The 20,914-nt window shown below is 47.4% G+C and overlaps 1 non-coding gene across 1 annotated transcript; it reads left to right on the top strand.

The window, feature by feature from the left end:
• The first annotated feature begins 6,287 nt into the window (after window positions 1-6,287).
• TRNAW-CCA (transfer RNA tryptophan (anticodon CCA)) lies at window positions 6,288-6,359 on the top strand. Its single transcript has one exon. It is a non-coding gene; the product is annotated as a tRNA-Trp (tRNA).
• Window positions 6,360-20,914: the final 14,555 nt, after the last annotated feature.

Genomic DNA, 20,914 nt, shown 5'->3' with positions numbered 1-20,914 from the left:
AACCCCATAAACCAACCAACCAAACTAGACGTGTTTTAAGCAAACGCCTAAAATATTACATCATGTGTCAACTTCCGTTTTTTAGTGCTTAGCTTTCTACAGACTAATGCAGTGAAATGTAGTGCAATTGCAATCAGAGCGAGCAAACTGTAACTCCTGCGACGTTCTTATGTGTCATCAAGGCGCGCTTAATGCGAGTGCTTACAACGGCCGCAACGTCGAAGCATCGGGCGTGGGCGACGCTTCTTACGAGCAATTTTAACCCAAGCCCTAGAAATAAACAACGTTTCTGTCAGTCACTTACAGAAAGTTGAGTAAGATACTTCTAAGTTTCACCAAGCACCCGCATCAGGGTGGCGTGGCTTCCCATGAAATCCAGCAGCGAGGTTTAGAGTGAGCGTGGCGTCGTTTTTGACTCCCACCTCCACTGGCGACGAACTGCGGACTCGATTGCCTGATCAATGCATTCGCGCCTCAGTTTGATGTCTACAATCGCAGGTGAATAATGGGGAAATCATCCATCCTCAATGATCAGACTCCATAAAGCCCTGGTGGTGAGCCGCATAATGTAACAACTTGCATTAATATGCCCATCTGTTTCCCAATTTAAGCGTCTTAAAATTTTTCACCGAAAGAGCCTAAGGAGGGCTCATGGAGCGCAGTTCCTTTCACGACCATTTCTCTAAAGGAACTGCTCCACCGAGTCTCTTTCATTATCTGAACATAGTACTTATATTCGCGCGCGCAAACATGTGCAATGTATACCTGGTTTCGAAAGTGTGCTATTTGTTGCAGGTCCTTTCTAGCTCTCTACTTAGCATTTAAAAGTTTCATCGTCTCTTAGCCCTTTTTGTTTGGCAGTCCTGAAAGGAGCGGAATAAACATGATAATTTATTCCTGCGTTTGAGAAAAGGGAGTCTTTCCTTGCCACACTTGTACTTGAGGCAGATTGTGTCAAGATTTTTGTTTCTTCGAGATCTACGCGACCCTTTCCTACGGACTTCCATTCAAGTCAGGCTTTCTTCCGCTTTGCCAAACTGTTATTTCCGCTGTAGACGTTGTGCGATACAGTGCAAGTAGATTTTTGAAAGAAGTGATCTTTGCTTTCCGGTTTCTAAATGCTCGCTTCAGTTTGGAATACCTTTCAAATGTCACGTGTAAGAAATTGCTAAAAGATTTGCTAGACTGTGTCTTCCTGAGGCAATGTATCGATCTCTGTATCGTAGAGGCCAAGGAGGAAATGTTTTAAAAAGAGTACGGAAAGTGGAGGTGCCATTGGGTGTGAAGACGTTTTTCTTCAAGTTGCACACTGGTACGTTGCCGGTTCAAACATGGATGGAGGAGAAGGAATTGTTTTTACCGTGGGGTGCTGACTGCTTATTGTGTCGCAAACCAGAGTCAATAGAACATGTCTTTATTGATTGCTATGTGCTGCTCTTTTTGGACGTGCTCCAGCGTGCAATAAAGAAAGACTTACCCTTGACGCCGTATGGGATACGATTTATGGATGTTGAGCCCGATCTTTATAAATACGATGTAATTTTCCTTATTGGCCTGCACAGCATTTGGCGAAGCAGGATGGCTGTACGACACAGCGATGAAGATGCGTGTTCTGTCCGAGATTACTTCAAAGAAAACATATTTAAGCTGCCTGAAGTGTACAAGGAGCTATGTTTTGGAGATGAAGTTATCGAGTTGATGGGAGAGGGGTGTTCCTTGAAACGGTTTGGATTTTCTCACGTGAGTGAAACGCATATCCGCTCTTGATGTTCGAGAGTGCAGCGCAGAACATATGTTCGTGATATGTTGTAATCAGTTAAAACAGGTAGTGAAGACAAAAAAAGAAGAAACTCGGTGGCGCAATCGATGCAGTACCTCAATGGGGTAAAACGTAGGCGGCTGTATATGGACTTCTCAGATGTGATGTTACCAGTGCCAATTTATCGCATAATGAATGGTGTCGGTCAGGGTGGGGATGTTCTTAAAAGGGTTAAGAAGATGGCCGTGCGACCATCGTTGAAAACTTTCTTTTTCCACTTACATAGTGGCACACTCCCCGAGAAACCATGGTTGGAATAGAAAGGGATATATGTCCCATGGTCCACAAACTGTATGATATGCCGGAAGCCTGAAACTGTAGACCATATGTTCTTGGACTGTTGGGATGTGGTCTTTCTGTGGGACATCCTGCAAAGGACGTTAAAGAAAGACCTTCTAGTAACGCCGTATGGCATCCGTTTTTTGCCAGTTGACAACGAAGATGGTGTACCGTATGATCTGTTCATGCTGTTAGTACTGCATGGTGTACGGAAGACACGAATGGGTGTCCATCACGCAGATGAAAATGTGCGACCGGCTAGGGAGTATTTTGTTGGGAGTATTGCTTACCTGAGAGATATGTATAAGGAACAAGCCGACAAACCCGAATGGTACACTATTCCGAATGAACTTGTTGCCCTGAAATGGTTTTAACCTACGAGTGCTGTCGTTGTTCAGATAGCACCTTTTAATGTATTGTATTTGATTTCCCTGTCTAGTCGGCAATAAAAAAAAACTCGGTGGCGCGACGGTAGCGCGTCTTACTCCAGATCAGAAGGTTGGGTGTTCGAATAACGTCCGGGTCACATTTTATTTTATTTGCGCACTTCTTAGGTTCTGCCTTTTGACAAAATCCGAGAAATAAAAAAATATAAGTCGGAATTCCTGTTCTCTATTTGAATTCATTTTAAGACGCTGCGCATTCGTGTATTTTCATGGGCAAATGAGTTCGTGATCCTTTTTCTGCGCTTGTGCACGACTGTTCAGACATTTTGGTTACCATCTATTTCATTTATGGTAACAATAATCACGGAAGCGTAGTATGACGGCCCTGCGGTCTTGTCGACAACTGTAAGAGGGCTCTGCAGATCATCTTTAGTTAAAGCAGGGAAAATAAACAGCGCAGGGTAACTCCCAAGAACTAATTACCCTCGTTGTCATGCGAAAAGGAGCCCTAACTGACTGTGCGCACACTCGGCAGTAACGACTCAGGGGATCCCAAGGCGGGTGGCTTCCACGAGCACCGGCCGCTGTCCCGGAGGTCGCAGTCATTTCGTTTCCGTTTTCCCTCATCTGTCGACTACCACCGGATGGGTTAGCCCGCAGCGCCTAGTTAATCAATCTACATCTTTTACACGGTGTAACCGGCATTCAATTGAAGCATGAAAAAATGCATGGGGGGGGGGGAATTATTTTTTTCATAAATGCGTTCATACAGAGCAGCTGTTGTATGCTTTTAAAATTTATGCTTTTTCAATACATGATTTCGCGAGCTGTAAATTTGCGATTGCCCCTGGTCTTCACTCGGATGCATGCTCACGGTACATCGCGGCTCGAGGGTCAGGTATGCGGCTGAGATGGTTCGTCGCCGGACGGCTGCGTCTGTGCTTACTTCACGGCGCCGGTCTCGTGATCACTAGCGCCGTGAGGGTGGTCATCACCTGCCGTGCTGCCCCACCAGCGCCAACGGATGCAGAAGCATTGATCGACTAAAAGCGGCGCTGCAAAGCCGGATTCAGCAGGTCACCCCAACTACGGGAAAAATGATTAAAGGCGACTGCACTCGTACCAATGCGAATTATCAGTGCTGGCTGGTACGCCTTGTGCTGTTGGTGTCGTAGGGACTCTCTTTGAATGCCGCTGCCAGTCATTACTTAGGGGAGAGGCCTGCCCTGATGCCCCGCCAACGGGCTATCGTGGGCATTTTGTCCAGCGCCTTGCATTCTCTTTCTCGCAGGAAAATCGCTAGACGAGTATGGCAGTTCCTCATGAACTGTTCGGCCACCACCAAATCTCGTAGATCATTGTACGTCGTGGCCGTTCCCGACATCTCGACCCATCGATAGAAAAGACTGAGCAAGCGCGCTGCGTATTGCTTCCCTGTTTCTTTATCTAGCGGCTTACTCTAACGAAACCTTTCGCGATAACCCTCTGCTGTGAACCGAAAATGTTGGAGGAGGGCTAGCTTTGCCTTATCATAATCCATTGAATCTGCGGGAGATAGTCGACCGAACACACGGAGAGCCTCCCCAGTCAAAGACATACTTAGTGCTGTTGCCCATTTTTCCTTAGGCCAGCTGTGCCCTTCTGCGATACGCTTAAAACGTTTGAGGTATGCATCTAAGTCATCCATGCGATCGTCGAAAGGCGGGATCAACTAGTGCGGGCTAACCGTTGCTGAGCGCCCCAGTGCAGGTTCTCGATTACCCCCACCAGCTTCTGCAAGCCTTAATTGGAGCTGAAATCTCCGCTCTTCAGCCTCTGCCAGCGACTTTGCATGCTCGCGTTCGGCTTCACGTGCAGCGCGCTCTTTCTCCTGCTCAGCGGAAACCCACGAACGCAGCTCGGAATCCCTCAACCCCAGCTTTTCGCCTAATTCAACCAACTCCTTTAGCGTTGCCATCGTCTTTCTTTACAGACTGACGAAAGAAAAAAAAAAAAGACGGCTTCGTCCTGTCGCGCGGACGCCAAATTGTCGCGATTCGGTGTGACGCGTCCCCGACTGCTGAAGGGGAACGCTTTCGCGTGCAGGTTCGAAGAACAAAGGAATCGAATCAAACAAAACAAAACGAAGCCGTGTTTATATTTTAAAGGAAAGGAGCCAATGAAAGGAACGAAAACACTAAGGAAAGCACACACTAGGCACGCGTAAGATACAACAGATAAAAAGGAGTGAGTTCACCGGCTACAAAGCGTCCCAGGTGGTGCGGGAATGCCTTGCAGGTAGCACAGACGCGGGTTGGCGAGTTGCAATGCGTCGCTGGCGTTGCGTCCTGGGAGGCGGTGGTAGAGAGCCAGGAGATGAGGAACAGAGATGACACGGGAGACGCTGACGAACTCTTGTCAGTCGCCCCCAAGAACTCGGCAGCTAGAGCAGCAAAACTGTAACCAGGTCCTGTCGACGGCGTTCCGCAAAACCGTAGGCTTGTGCAGCCTATCCAAGGAAGTCTTGGCAGCACAGACCCGAAGTCTGACGGCTGCCACTTCCACGCTTGAACGACCAGTCTTGTGCTGCGGTGTCTTCCTCAACACCTCGGTTTGCTGACACGTAGCTCTACGCTCCTCGTGCCTGCCTCGCGCACACCACTCGCACGCGCCCACGCGCAACGCGGGGCTGGCACGTACGGCGCTGCGCTGTCCGACGCACCACTGCAGACACGCCGCGTTCCAAAAATCCCTCGCCAGTGTGGTGTGCACATCACATACAAGGCCCTCTTAGAAATACCAACAAAATTTACCACGCACGACCTGACGATGATTGTATTTCTTTTTTGATAAGGTTACAAAGAAATCTTTAAGGTGGAAGAAATGTAATGGCTCGGTTCCCGCATTCTGCACCTGTTCTATTTATCTCACTGGTTCTGTTGTCGATTCCAAGTGATTAATGTGGGATCCAAACAGCAAATAATGAGATGGCTGTGTTGTCAGTAGCACTGAACAGGCTGCTATCTTCATTCCCCATTCGACAAAATGGGGCCGCGAACAGATATCTGGGTAAGCATGCAAAGGGATTTCATGGACGTGCTCGTCTCTGATAAGCCTTCATTGGCTTCTGCAGCATGTGAAGGACTTCTATCGTCCCTGCACATTTACATATCATGGCCTACATAGTGCGGTTTGAATACAACTATCTGCCGTAATTTTGCTTGAATGCATGGGTTAATATAGCCAAAATCTCCGTAGCAAACTCTTTTATTGAAAATTCATGACAAAAATATTCTCTCTAATAATGTCGTGAGCAGTAACAAACGCACATCTCCGAGAGTGGCAGCACCCGCAGATGCCTCTCCGTCGTTGGGAATTTCAGTGTCGAGTGCATGGGCGCGGCCGAGTGCGTTTACACAATTTTCTTGCTCCGAACTGACCACCAACGAAAGGTTCCACACCTTACTTTTGCCGGTACCACCTTCAACAAAAAGCGCAGGACCGAATAGCGGGCACATAGCCAGCTTTTTCTGCCCTCCGAACCTATAAATTACCTTCTGCCTTCTGCTTGGAAACTACGTCAACGCCATTTTCAAAGAAACCTGGGAAAACTATTCGTTCTTCCGAGCAGAAGAACATGTTCGCTGTGATGTGCAAACCTCATCCTAACCTTTTTTATCCCTCCATCGCTATAAGTCCGCATCTTTTTTTGCCCTACCCTCTGATCGAGTGGGAATCATTTTATTCTCTTTTTTTTCAGTCAGACCCTATATTGTCTTTTGCGCTGCTCAAAAGAGAAGTCAGCTGTGCAATGTTCGCTCCTCGACTCGGTGGCGCAACGGTAGCGCGTCTGACTCCAGATCAGAAGGTTGCGTGTTCGAATCACGTCCGGGTCAAGTTTCTTCGCTCGAGCATTCAGCGTGCTTTACTTATAAGTTCACTTTTAGATCTGAGAAATCAAAAATATGAAGCCGTGAGCAGTCGTTCTACAACACTACGTGTGGCTAAAATGCATTTGTACGTCGTTGTAGCTTCGATTGCAAACCTAAATCGTTTTTACGTAAACCAAGTATTTCAGGGAAGACGTTAGTAATTCTCAGAGATAGTTTTTTTTTTCTAAGTAAACAGATGGGTTTTCCAGCATAGTATTACCAGTGTTGGCGAACACCAGGAAACCGGTGAATCGTCTTAAGTAGCAAGCTGGTTAACTAGTTTTTAATGGCTAACTTTTTAACTGTTACAGTTGGGTGCCTAGTTGAAATTAGAGATATGTAGTGGAACGTTATTAATAGCCAGGTAAGTTTTTTTAGGATTTACAAAACGCGATTACGCTTACCGCTGTGGCTCGACAAAATTCGGCGTTTTTGACTAGTTACATGTACTGGAAAGGCTACTTTGCCTGCCTGCTTTTTGAAAGTGCATGTGTTTTGGCACAATGGGGCCAAATTTTGTCGAGCGACAGCGGCGAGGGTAATCACGTTCTCGGAATTCTGGAAACTGATATGGCTATTACTAACGACCGGCTACAAATATCCAATTGCAATCAGGTGCCTATCGGTAATAGTTAAAAAGCTAATTATTAGAATTTAGTTAATATCTTTACTAGCTAACATTATTCGCCTGTTTTTTGACGTTCGCAACATTCGTAATACTAATGCCGCAAAAGCCATATTTTTACCCCAGAAAGCCTTTTTTTTGAAAATTACTTAATCTTCCCTGAAACACCTGGCAATATTGCGGACACGAAAGAACAGCACACGTCAAACCAGCATGCGTCACAACAGCATGCCTCAAAACAGCGCACAACGAGCATCCGCTCTGCGGTCAAATTTCCCGGTTAGTTTACCTTGTCTTATTTTCTAGCCATGTTCGCTTTCGTTGGCTGCTTTTCATGCACTGCGTTCCGCCGCACGCAGCCGCTTCTGTTGCAACTGCTAGGCAGCATGCGGTCTTCGGTCTTTGACATGTCATAGCCCTCGCTATATTACCTGGAATATACTGAGTGCATTCTAAGCGCTATACCCTCGAGTACTCTTCAGCGGCCATAGCTAATGTTCGCGGCGGTGAAAACTTCCAAAGCATGGCGATAGAGGCTACCAGTTAGAACAGGAAGAGCGAGAGGCAGCGGCGATGGCCGAGTGCTCCAACGCATCGAAAAGCTTAGCGCATCTCTGGTTCGGATCCAGATTGATGTATTATTGAGTTTTTTTCTGGTTTGAACCGTCCTGACGGAAAAGTTTTGAAATTCGGAAGCATAAAATGGCACCTAACAGCTGCAACAAAGAAAATAAAAGACGAACGAAAGCGTGTAAAGGACAACAGACATCCAATTTTTGTTTCATGCTATAAAATTTGGATATCGAACCAAACTTGCTGTTAATCTAACGACCTCCACAACACCAAATAAGTCTATTCGTTATTTTGGTCACGAAGCACAGAACGGTAGCAGATAGCCTAAGGTTTGTTTGATTATTGAAGCTTACCACTGCCTAACGTGTGGAATAAACAGAAAATAGAGAAACTAACTGAAGTTATACTCAAGATAGAATGGAGTTGGAATGTAGGTAGCCTGCGCTCTGTTTTTCTTGGCCACGTGATCAGTGCATATAAGGTAAATTGGTTTTTGAGGAAAGGAAATGGCGCCGTACCTGTCTCACATATCTCGGCGGACACCTGAACCGCGCCGTAATGGAAGGGAGGAAGGCGGGAGTGAAAGAAGAGAGAAAGAGATGCCGTAGTGGAGGTCTCCGGAATAGTTTCGACCACCTGGAGATCTTTAACGTGCACTGATATCGCACAGCACACGGGCGCCTCTTGCGTTTCGCCTCCATATAAGCGCTGAGGTGCCAGCAGCTGCATTCCCTAAGTCCAGTAAAATACTTGCTGCATTCATCAGTGCAATTTAGCTGGGCTGCCATATGGGCCCCGCTGCTGTAAAGCAAATAAGGCAGCATATAAGCACTACCTTATTTCCTTTAGAGCAGTGGGGCCCCTATTGCAGCACAGCTAAACTGCACTGATGAATGCAGCAAGTATTTTACTGGACTTAGGGAATGCAGCTGCTGGCACCGCGGGGTTTCATGACGCTGCCTGTATATGGCTTAAGTGGACTATTTTAAGAAGCAATGCACATGTCTTTGAGAAAATACTGAAATTGCCATTTCAAATGTGCATTTTTAATCAAAGCAAAATAAAGAGTCATATTCTCCGGTCTCTAAAAAAAGTGACTGGAGTGAACCGATTTCGTAGCCTAGCTGCCTCACAACGCCACCTTCAATCGAATGTGATGAGATTTTGTTTGTTTTTTTCTCCATGCGCCATTCTATTTCGGCGTAAGCAGCTGTTCGGTGTTTGCTTTCTATTTTAACAGCGCGCCTGTCTCGATGAAGTGTTACTCGGGACTCCCACCTCTCAGGAAAGCTTGCAAACAAGCTGAAATTTACGCGGTACTAAGGATACAAAACACAAATGAACAGAAGGACGCACGCCAAAAGCACAAATTTACGAGCATTTGTTACTCTTTGATGATGACAAATTTTTATACATATGTCTGGATATCATGAGTACAAGCAATGTTATGCATGCAATCCAGCACTTTGGCCTTGCCTGTCCACTCGCGCCTCTCCTCCAGCTCCACTCGTTGAAAAGTGAGATTTCCTGCTACGCATGTACGCACAAGCGATGGGAAAAACCTTCCACTTTCGCTTCTGAACCGGGTTTGCTTGGGAGAAGCGCTCCACCGCCGCATTTATTCTCCCGATTCGAGACGCTGCCCTATGTGTAGCAGCCTTTATGCTCGTGATTACAACCTAATCAGGAAGCAGTCCTTTGTCCCTGTGCCTTGGGAAGTGGCCTCTTCGACATTAGCCACCTTGCTCCCCCTCTCCAACCTCCCCCTTACACTACCATTCACACCTCTGCACCACTAGCCCGAACAGCGAGCAAGCCACCCCCAACAGCACCGGGGACAAAGGACAATCTCCCCTAGCCTCTGCTGCATTGCCATAAAAAATCACCGGTTATCGATGAGCGGATTAGGAAAACAGCCAGCCTTTCGAAGTGCTTTCTTAACCCAAGGCAATGGTAACTTCACCCAAACATGGGGGCCGCTACGATGTCCATGTAAACTATGTATATCCCGGCATTTTTAATGCGAGAGATTCACTTATCCCGTTCAGCAAAAACCGCGCCATGATCAGAAAGCCGTGGCAGAAACGCGGCCCGGGAATGGCGCCATCGCGCCTCCTGGCTATCACAAGGCCGGGGCAGATCGAGAAAGGCAAGTCGATTTTCGTGGTGAATGGAAACAGGTTTGGACGAGGACCTCCTCCTTCCTGCTGTGGCTATACAGTAGAGACTTTTAGTATAACGTATGAGCGCTTACGTACGTTTAGCGGGACTTACACACAAAAAGGTGGAAACGGAGAAATACAATACGAAACTCAAACTGAAAATCGCGGAAATCACAAAAAAGGCAGAGGAGTACGCGACGGAGCTAGCAAGATAGAACTGGCAACAATTTAGAGACTCCTTAAACGGAACCTTAAGCACCGCAAAAACATGGCGCATACTCAAGGCACTACTTCTAGATCCAGCAAAAACAAAGACAGAAAACAACAAAGCCATATACCGACTGGTACACCAATACGAAAGAACAGACTCGGAATTATTGAACAAAGTACGCAAAAAGTGCAACGACGAAGGTAACCCAGCAGCCTACGCAGAGCGCTACAAAGAAGAAGAAAACGAAAAGCTAAACAGACCCATTACCCGGGAAGAGGTGTACGCAGCAATAAGAAACACAACAAAGAACACAGCCGCGAGCGCGGACAAGATAAACAACGCGCTCATTCGCAACCTCAGCGAAGAACAAATCGAAAAGCTAACCGAATACCTCAATAGGCACTGGCAAGCGGGAACCGTACCAGAAGAATGGAAACACGCGGAAGTCATCATAATCCCGAAACCAGGCAAGAAACTTCAAGTAGAAAACCTCAGACCAATCTCCCTTACATCGTGCCTAGGCAAAATCTACGAGAGAGTGGTCACGAGAAGGCTACAAAACTAAATGAAAGAAAACGAACTTTACCCCCACAGCAGGTTCGGCTTCAGAACCAGGCTTTCAACCCAAGACGTGCTCCTACAAATCACAGAAGTACTGAGCAACACCCCGCTCAACGCAGAACACATTATCATGGCACTAGACATCAAAGGCGCCTTTGATAACGTAAGCCACGAAGCCATCAGGACAGGACTAGACAACTTGAACTGCGGCACGAAAATACACAGCTACGTCAAGGCATTTTTGAGCAACAGAACAGCAACAATCGGCCTGGGAGGGCTAAGATCAGAAAAATTCAACACCCCGAACAAAGGCACGCCGCAAGGATCGGTTATTTCACCCATCCTTTTCAACGATGCCATGATCGGGCTAGCCCAACAACTACAGCAAATCGAAAACATACGACACGCAATGTACGCCGACGACATCACCTTATGGGTAACCAAAGGCTCACTCGGGGAAAAAGAAGAAAGACTACAAGAGGCCGCGACAGGCGTAGAAGACTACGTCAAGGCAAGAGGACTAGCCTGCTCGACAGAGAAGTCCGAGCTCCTAAGAGTATGGCGAGGGAAGAAGAACCGCACTGTCCCCGAGGAAGAAAACCTCAGGCTAAACCTCCGACTCGAGGGACAACAAATCCCGGAAAAAACACTCATCAGGATATTAGGAATGTGGATAAAATCGAACCAAAGGTGCACCCACACCCTAACAATACTTAAAACAGCAACCAACCAAGTAGCTCGCATGATAACAAGGATCTCGAGGAAAAGACACGGCATGAAAGAGGCAGACACGCTACAGCTGGTCAGAAGCCTGCTGGTAAGCAGAGTAACATACAGCCTCCCATACTACCACTGTACAAAATACGAAATGCAACAAGCGGACGCAATCCTGAAGAAAGCCCTCAAGACGGCGGTTCGCTTACCACAATCAACATCAACCGACAAACTACTGGCTCTGGGGCTACACAACAGTCTCGAAGAACTCCAAGAAGCGCAAATAATAGCACAAATCAAAAGACTAAAACTATCGGCAACGGGCGCGAGACTCCTGAGCAGATACGTCGGTGAAGCTACAATAAAGGAGACACAAAGCACGGAGACGATACCAGACGTATACAGAAACACCATGAAAGTAGCACCGATACCAAGGAATATGGACCCGAACCTACAAATGGTGCGAAGAGAAGCAAGAGCAGAGTACGTACAAAGAACACTGGCAACTACAAACCACACTGTGTATAGACGCCGCTCATACACTGGTAACAGAAACCACAAGAAAAGCAAAGTGGCAAAGGTGATCAATTCGGACCTAAAAGAAATCACCAGCGTGTCAATCTGGAACTGTACGGTAGTTGAGGCCGAAGAGGCAGCCGTGGCTCTAGCGGCAGCGGAGGGCTACCGATCAAACAGGTCCTTAACAATACTCACCGACTCGCAAGCTGCATGCCGCAACTACCTAAACGGCAGAATCAGCCACAGCGCGCTCCACATTCTCCGCTCAAGTGGCAAAACCGAAAACAACCAGGCCAAACACACGATAGTTTGGGTGCCGGGACATACCGACATTACGGGAAATCAGGAGGCGGATAGGATAGCTCGAGGGTACGCAACAAACCGAGCATTCAACATTCCTGACACCGCTGTGGAACCCGAGCCGTTAGCCCAAAGCTATACAGACTTTCTTAACTACAACAGAGGGATCAGACGAAAATACCCGCCCCCACACAAACAACTCAATAGAAAAGACACCGTAGCATGGCGACAGATACAAACGGGAACATTCCCGTGCCTAAACATCCTAAGTAAAATCTACCCCACACAGTACAAGAGCGAGTGCCCGTGGTGTGGAGACAAACCAACATTATACCATACCACATGGGCATGCCAGAAAATAGACAAACTACCCATAATTGAAAACCCGAGCGCGGAACAGTGGGAGAGGATGCTATCCAGAGACATCCTGGATGTCCAACAACGACTAGTAAGGCGTGCACGCAGGGCAGCTACCATCAGCGGAGCCCTGGACTAGGGGAACCCACCCTGATGATAAGATGGAAGACTCCATCTGAAGCCGCAAAAAAAAATATTGTAAAATAGAGCAAATAAACGTTTTCCACCACCCCCACAGTGACAATTGCATGCGCCCTTTTAGTTTATCGTATGCTAAATCGAACGCAACGATAGGGTGGGTAGGTGGGTGGATGGATGTATGGATGGATGGATGGATGGATGGATGGATGGATGGATGGATGGATGGATGGATGGATGGATGGATGGATGGATGGATGGATGGATGGATGGATGGATGGATGGATGGATGGATGGATGGGTGGATGGATGGATGGATGGATGGATGGATGGATGGATGGATGGATGGATGGATGGATGGATGGACGGACGGACGGACGGACGGACGGACGGGTGGGTGGGTGGGTGGGTGGATGGATGGATGGATGGATGGATGGATGGATGGATGGATGGATGGATGGATGGATGGATGGATGGATGGATGGATGGATGGATGGATAGGAGCGCCCCCTTTGAAACGGGGTGGTAGTAATTGCCAACATGCTCAGCTTTTCTTTCTTTATGATTTTTTGTTTACTGTGTTGGCAATTCTCATTAAGATTCGCCATCATCTTTACCTACGGTTTCCTAATATTCTAACCTTATGTCACATCTCTGCTTTTCAGCTGCCAATCCTCCAATCGCTTTTTGCTAAATTCCACTGCAGGTTTATTTACATGACGATTGTTATCTTTAAACCCTAGGGCCTCAGGAAGAGTGACTGTTCTTGCATCGGCATCCGGATGGAGACCATCACATTTGATTATGAGGTGTTCAATTGTTTCCACAGATCTACCACACACTGCACATGTGTCATCTTCTTCGTTATATATCTTTTTGTACCTGCGCGTTCTAAGGCACCCTGACCTAGCTTCAAAAAGTAGGGCACTGTCTCTTGAGTTGTCATAGAAAAATTCTTTCCTGATCTGCCTTTTCCAGTAACGATATAGTTCTACACTATGTTTCTTTTCCGTTGAATTCATCCAATTTTTAACTTCCGCGTTTTTACCCTGTCGTTTAATGCTCTTTCTTTCTCCGTCCTCATGACCGCCGGCATACTTACTGGTTAGTTTTCTAGTTCTTTCCCGCCACTGTGAGTCAAAGCTCTTTCTGTATAAATATTTAAATACCTTAGCTACCCACCTGTTATCGTACAATTTCCTCAGGCGTTCTTCATATAGTATTTTACTCTTAGCTTCCCGTGCTTCGAACGATGCTCAGCCCATATCCCCTTGTACTGCCTCGTTTGTGGTTTTGCCGTGGGCACCTAGTGCTAATCTTCCAACAGCTCTCTGATTTACGTATAATCTCGACTGAACTTCTGCCCTTAAGCACAGAACCGCATTGCCGAAAGTAAGTCCCGGCACCATTATTCTTTTCCAAATACCTCTTAGTACTTCATATTTGTTGTACCCCCACAATGCCCTATGTTGCATTATCCCGGCGTCTCTTCGTCCTTTTGCCCTAAGAGCCTGTCCATGCTTTTCCGTGTATATCTGCCCTTCGTTTAGCCATATCCCGACGTATTTGTATTCGGCCACTTTGGGTATTTCGTGTCCTTGTATTGTAAGCCCCTGATCAGTTGTATCGTTAAAAATCACCACACCTGATTTAGTTGCGCTAAAACTGAATCCTAGAGCGTCTCCTTCGTCTCCACAGCAATTAACCAAAGTTTGTAAATCTTCCTGGCTATCTGCTAACAGTACAATATCGTCCGCATACATTAAACCCGGGAGTCGCTCCTCAATTACATTTCCGCCTAATCTGTACGACAGATTATAACCTAGACTACTTTCTTCTAGCCTTCTTTCCATATTTATCACGTAAAGCATGAACAGCAGCGGTGATAGAGGACAACCTTGCCTTAATCCTTTGTGCACCCCCACAGTTGTGGTACTTTTTTTCCCTTCCCATGTAATTTCAACTTCATTATCTCGGTAGATTTCCTGTAGAAAATCTATTATCTCATGACCGATACCTAAATCTTTCAATATGCTCCACAGGAGTTCCGTGTTCACGTTATCGTATGCACCGCTTATGTCCAGAAAGGCTAAAAACAGAGGGCTGTTTTCCACCTTAGCTTTTTCTATGCATTGGGTAAGCACGAACAGGCTACCATCTAAGCGCCTACCCCTTCTGAACCCATTCTGAAGTTCTCAGAGTATCCGATTACCTTCTACCCATGACTGCATTTTTGATTTCACCGCCTGCATTGCCAGCCTGTACATAACAGACGTTATCGTAATCGGACGGAAGGATTTGATGTTCATCTTATCTCCTTTTCCTTTATAAATCAAATTCATTTTACTCTGTCTCCAGCTGTGCGGAATTTGCTGATTTGTTATGACTGTCTCCAATGCTTTTATCAGCGCTTCCTTGCTTCTTGGGCCAAGTTCATTAATCAGATTAATTGGAATTTCGTCTATCCCTGCGGATGTGGTTTTAGGAATATTCGCTTTCGCCTTTTCCCAGTTAAGACTAGTCAGTTCTAAGCTGTTCTCTTTTGTGCTGTCCTGTGTTGCCGCCTCACTTGGGGAGATTACCTCATTGTCGGTCCTAAAAGACGCAGCTATAAATTACGTAATGTTGTTCACAGCATCGTCTCCCTCTAAACATTTTCCCTCAGCATCTATAATCTGTTCCGGCGTTCTTTGATTTGTTTTTCCCAACCAGCTTATATGGTTCCAGAATTTTCTTGGCCCCCCTTTATTTGCCTCGTGAACTTCAGCCAGCCATTTATCAGAGGAGTGCTTCATTTTACCCTGGACTAGGACCCGAACTTGCTGTTTATTTTGTCGATAAGATTCCCATTTTTCGCCTATTTCCTCTTCAGATAACTGCGCCTTCTTTGCTTCTCTGTGTTCCCTTGAAGCCACCCGTCGTTGTTCGATGGCCTCCTTAATTTCCATATTCCACCAGCTTCGTGGCTTCCTCTTTCCTCTCCAGCGGTTTACTCCTTTCACTTGTTTCATTTTTGTAGCGATGAGCAGTTCTAACTGATTATAATCCCAATTTTCCATGGGGCGTTTCTCGATTACTACTTCTATATCGGCTGATATTAGCGCTATTTGTTCATCGTTTAATTTTGCGTTGTCTTTTTGACTTCGCTGCATTTCTCTTTTGACTAGGGCTCCTAACTGTAGACTAATATGTTTATGATCACTTCCTAGGTTGTACTTCCCCTCTCCGTCTATTTCCATTCTTGCGAGCTTGCTATAGATGCCTTGCGACATTAGACAGTAGTCAATGGTTGTTTGCCTGTTACGGGATTCCCACGTGATTCGTCCCTCTCATTTAGTTTCTCTATTGACAATAACTAGATTGTGCCGCTCACACAAGTCTAGTATTAACTTCCCGTGACAATCTGTGTATCCATCCAGATCCTCGACGTGGCCGCTCATGTCTCCAAGCAAAATAATATCGAAACGGTCTCCAATCTGCTTTATATCGTCATTGAGGCACTTAACTATATCCTTGTTTTCTTGCCTTCATTTGTCCCCGGTCCCTACATAAACTACCCCTAGCCATGTCCTTTTGCCAGCAATTGTATCTGATACCCAGACATGTTCTTTGCAAGTTGATTTTATTCTTTGCCAATTTGTTCCTTGATGTATCAGCATACCTACTCCTCCTCCCTTCTTCTCCGTTGTTGTTCTGTTGCACCCTTCCCAGACATAGCCATCGATTGAAGGTGGATCTTCTAGATCCCTTAGATGTGTCTCGCATAGAGCGTAGACACCTACTGCTTCGTCCTTTAACTGCTGTTCTATTTCTAGCCATTTCGCTCTTTTTCTACCCCCTTGCATGTTTATTTAACTGATCCTGGCGTTAAATTTCTTTTTCGTAGTTTTCCTTCTAGGCCTCCTAGTGGCCATTTTGTTGGGCTCAGCCGCCATTGTTACATTTACTACATCGCTTCTACCTACCCCTACGCCCTGAGCCACCGTGGACCCCCTAAAAAAGCTACCGCTCGGCCTCCCAGACGCCCGCCTATCTCTTCTCCTACCCTTCCACTGAAATGGATGCCATCTCGTCCAAAGTCTCTGCCCGAACCTGCTCTGTGCACTTCCTTGTTTATGTCTACCACCTCAAAAAGCCTCTCTCGAGGCCTAACTGCCTTATCTCTCGATTAAGATTCACAACGTTGTTAGCAACCTCTACATTCCTTCCTTGTACCTCCGGCACAGTACACACCACGATCGGCGCTTGCTGTGCTATCGCCCTTATACCGTCAACTCCCTCAGCTAATCTTTCACCTACTTGTGCGGCGTTACCATTCAGGACATCATTTAGCGCCGCCGCTACCACTACCAAGTTACGCCTTGCAACATTCTCGGAAAGTTCACTTTTTGTCGCTCTCAGAACATCGTCCATTGTCCTTCCTGGAAACACCCCGACTGCTACCCGCCTACCACCCTTCACCCGGTCGAGAATAGCTCTTTTGCAGCGCCTCATGTTTGAGTCACCAGCGATAAGCACTAGCGTACTCTGCCCCTCCCTCCTATCTTCCGGATCTTGCTGCCTCTTATCAGCGACTATGACCTAATTTCCTGGAATTAGCTCGTTCCCCTTCTCAGTATCGCCTCTCGACTTCCCAGCTGCTACCTGTGTGTAGCTGTTTCTGCCTGAACATGTATGACCTAGTTGCTTATCGCTGTCCATGCCAGTGCAAGCCCCATCCACGTGGCTGGCGCTGGAATGCCCGCCATTGTCGCTTTCAATTTCGGTGTCAGCCGTTTTTGACTCCAACTGACAAAGCTGTTCTTGAAGCTTGCGCTTCTCTACCTTCTCTATCTGTAACTCTGTTTCTAGAGCATCCATCCTTAGCACTAGTTTGCTGTTCGCCTGTTCAGCCCTGTCCAGGCGTGCACCTAATACGCCGAATTTGCACATAAAATCTGCGCCTTCGGCCTCCTCCACCTAATCGAACCGCGTTTCTTTTAAATTCAACGTTGCTTCACACACCATACAACTAACCTTCAGTAGCTTAACCATCTTAGCAACACTCGATTATTTCTTCCCCCAAATGCTAAGATATCTATAGGCTCAAGACAAACACACTTGAAAACACGTGCACAAATAAAATAAAATTCTGCCTACCGCAAACGTCGATCGGTCACTTGGAAAAAAATAGGTATCTCTCTGTCACAGAAGTGGCGGCAGCCTGTAAATTACTTTTGTTTGTATAAAACTGATGCCTCCGCGTTTCTTTGTATGTGTCTCGGGAAGAGCAAGAATGCATGCACGCTTTTTTCAGTTATGTAGACAACCCCTCGCATTGCGAAAGCGGAGGCGGCTCAAACTCGTCCCCGATACTGCCGAAGTCTAGAGCTGACCATTAGCGGGAAAGAAGTTGCGGCCTACGTGACTGGCTTTTTGGTTGTGTTTTACTTTTTTGCGTTTCCAAGGTCACCGAATCGAGAGTCGAAGCCTGGGGCTTCTTTTTAGTTGAGCGTTAATTTTTTCCTCCTCCAAGATGGCGGCCATGCAGAGTCAAAGCGTAGGTGCCTACGTGCTCTCGTCGCGCTTTTTGGTGTTTTGTTTTTTTCTACGCCGACGCTGTGGCGCCGCGAGTCGAGTGCTCGCTCGCTAGCGCCAGAGGGCTTTAAAAGGGGGCCGTATGGAAACGAAGTCCAGTCCGCTCGTCGGTGGAAACGCTGCCGCCGCGAAGTCTCCGAGCCGCCGCACCGCATCCTCGAAACCGCAAGCTGCCCTGGACGGACGTCGCCTTCGGGGGCCGCACTGAATGCGTGTTTTGTGGATGGACTGCAGCCGCGCTTCCCGGTTGACTGTATGTTTGTTCACCTTCCGACTTTTGATCGACTGTATCCAAATTGGCCTCTCACTTGTTTTCTGACCTGTGTAGAAATATTCAATGTATAACTTAATTCAGTGTGTTTACTGTTATGTGATTTCCGCAATTGTTTTGTAGAATGTGAATTATGTATCTGTGAAAGCTGCCGCATCGTTCAATCGAACTATAAACGTTATTTTGTTGTTGTTACCTCTTAAACACGCCTCGGTCTGAGTCACTGCGTTTGCTTACCGGCTACGCCGGGCATCAAACGGCCACCCCCTCATTGTCCGGACTCGGTGATGATGTCGACTAGTCACCGAACCCGTGACAATTAATTGGCGTCCGCGACAGGACGTATGATGCGAAGGGAACGTGGTGAACTGAGGGGGAGACTTGTTGAGGTGTTGAACTGTGCCGACTTTAGAGAGGTGTCGTGTATCAACAGGATTTGCTTTGTGCTGAGCTTGTAGCTGTGTTATTGAAAGTGTGCTTGGAGATAGAAGCATGGATTTGGAAAGGTTGATAGCTATGGGTAGCCAGTTGGGGCTGAAAAGCACTGAGCTCAGAAAATGGGTCGAAGATAAGCAGCGCGAAGAGCGGGCGTTGGCCCGAGAGAGAGCCGAGCAGGAGCGCGCAGCCGCGAAGGCAGCTGACGAACGTCAGATAGAGATTATGCGTTTGAAAATAGAGCATCTGCGACTAAAGAAAGAGGCTAGAGAGAAAGAGCGGGAAAGCCAGCCAACAGAACGTGTGTGCGACGCGATCTGCCGCGTCACCGAATCGGACAGCGAGGGAGCTATTCCTGTTCCGACGCTTGAACAGTCAGAAGCCGAGCGAGATGTGAAGCTTTCTGATGATTTTACGGCGGATCCACGGAGACAGCTCCGAGAAGTGATTTCAGAACACTCGCATCTTCTCCGACGTCCCGGGCAAGACGGACTGGGCCGAGTGCCGGTTAGACCTCACTACCCGCACTCCGGTCCAGGTAAGACAATACCCACTTCCGTTTTCGACGAGAGAAGCCGTAGAAAGAGAGATGCAGCAGATGGAGCGACTGGGAACAATCGAGAAGACCCAGTCACCCTACAATTCACCGGTCCTCTTGGTGAAGAAACCTGAAGGCACGAACCGGCGTTGCATTGATTTCCGACGCCTGAACGACGTCCTGGTTGACGATACGGAGCCAATGCCCACAGCGGACGCGGTCTTCGCTGCAGCCGAAGAGAAGTGCTTCTCAAAGGTAGACTTTGCCAAAGGATATTGGCAAATCCCATTGACTGAGGAGTCCAAGCCCAAAACGGCGTTTTCAACGACATCGGGTCTCTTTCAATTCCGTTTTATGCCGTTCGGCATAAAAACTGCCCCGGCAGTATTTTCAAGATTGATGCAACGAGTGGTGGAGGGAATTCCCGGAGTGCAGCACTATTATGATGGCGTCCTCGTTGCCAGTGCTACGTGGAAGGAACATCTTTCTTGGCTGAGGCAGCTGTTTGCGAGAATCGAGATGGCCGGCCTGACAGTACGACCAAGCAAATGCGAATTCGGAATGGAAAGCATCGGGTTCCTCGGGCATCGCATTGGCAGAGGTGAGCTGGCACCACTCGGGAAAACGCTCGACAAGATACAGGCGGCGCCAACTCCTCGAACAAAGCGTCAGGTACGCGCTTTCCTTGGCTTGTCGGGGTATTACCGCGACTTCATACCCGACTACGCAAGAATAAGCGAGCCCCTCACCCAGCTGACGAGAAAGGGAGAGAGGAACGTCGTAAGGTGGACGCCGGCCCATCAGGAAGCCTTCGAAGAGCTCAAGCGTCGGGTCTCAAGCCCTCCGATACTACGGCTGCCAGACTTCTCCAAACAGTTTGTGCTGCGCACGGATGCCTCTGATACCAGCCTTGGCGCGGTACTAATGCAGCGGCATGACGGAACGCTTCACCCGGTGGCATACGCGAGCAGAAAATTGCTCCCCAGGGAAGCAGCATACAGCACAATCGAGAGGGAGTGCTTAGCATTAGTTTGGGAAATACAGAAGTTTTGCACCTACCTGTATGGGGTACCGTTCTTAGTTCAGACGGACCACCAACCACTGAGCTACATCCAAAGAGCCAAACAGCTAAACAGCAGAGTCCTGCGCTGGAGCTTGCTGCTCCAAGAATATCAGTTTACCGTCGAGCATATAAAGGGCAAGGACAATGTCGGTGCTGATTTTCTTAGCAGGCTGTAGATTTGTCGCGCGCTATTAATTTTCGCTATTAATTTATTCAAGTATTATGGTGCATGTATACACGCTGACTTGAATTGTGTGTGTGTGCTAGATTTATATAAGTGGTTCTGTTACGCGCTGTATGTCTGTGCACAGGCCGGCTCGCCGACTTCTGTGGGTTTAGAATATTATCGGATAATATTCCGAAAGTGGGGGGCCGTGTCACAGAAGTGGCGGCAGCCTGTAAATTACTTTTGTTTGTATAAAACTGATGCGTCCGCGTTTCTTTGTATGTGTCTCGGGAAGAGCAAGAATGCATG

The sequence above is a fragment of the Amblyomma mixtum genome, chromosome 3, assembly GCF_055824585.1.
Source record: "Amblyomma mixtum isolate Tamu chromosome 3, ASM5582458v1, whole genome shotgun sequence".
In the NCBI taxonomy this organism is placed as follows: Eukaryota; Metazoa; Arthropoda; class Arachnida; order Ixodida; family Ixodidae; genus Amblyomma; species Amblyomma mixtum.
Note: the sequence above shows the minus strand (reverse complement) of the source record. Positions and strands in the feature narration are given on the sequence as shown.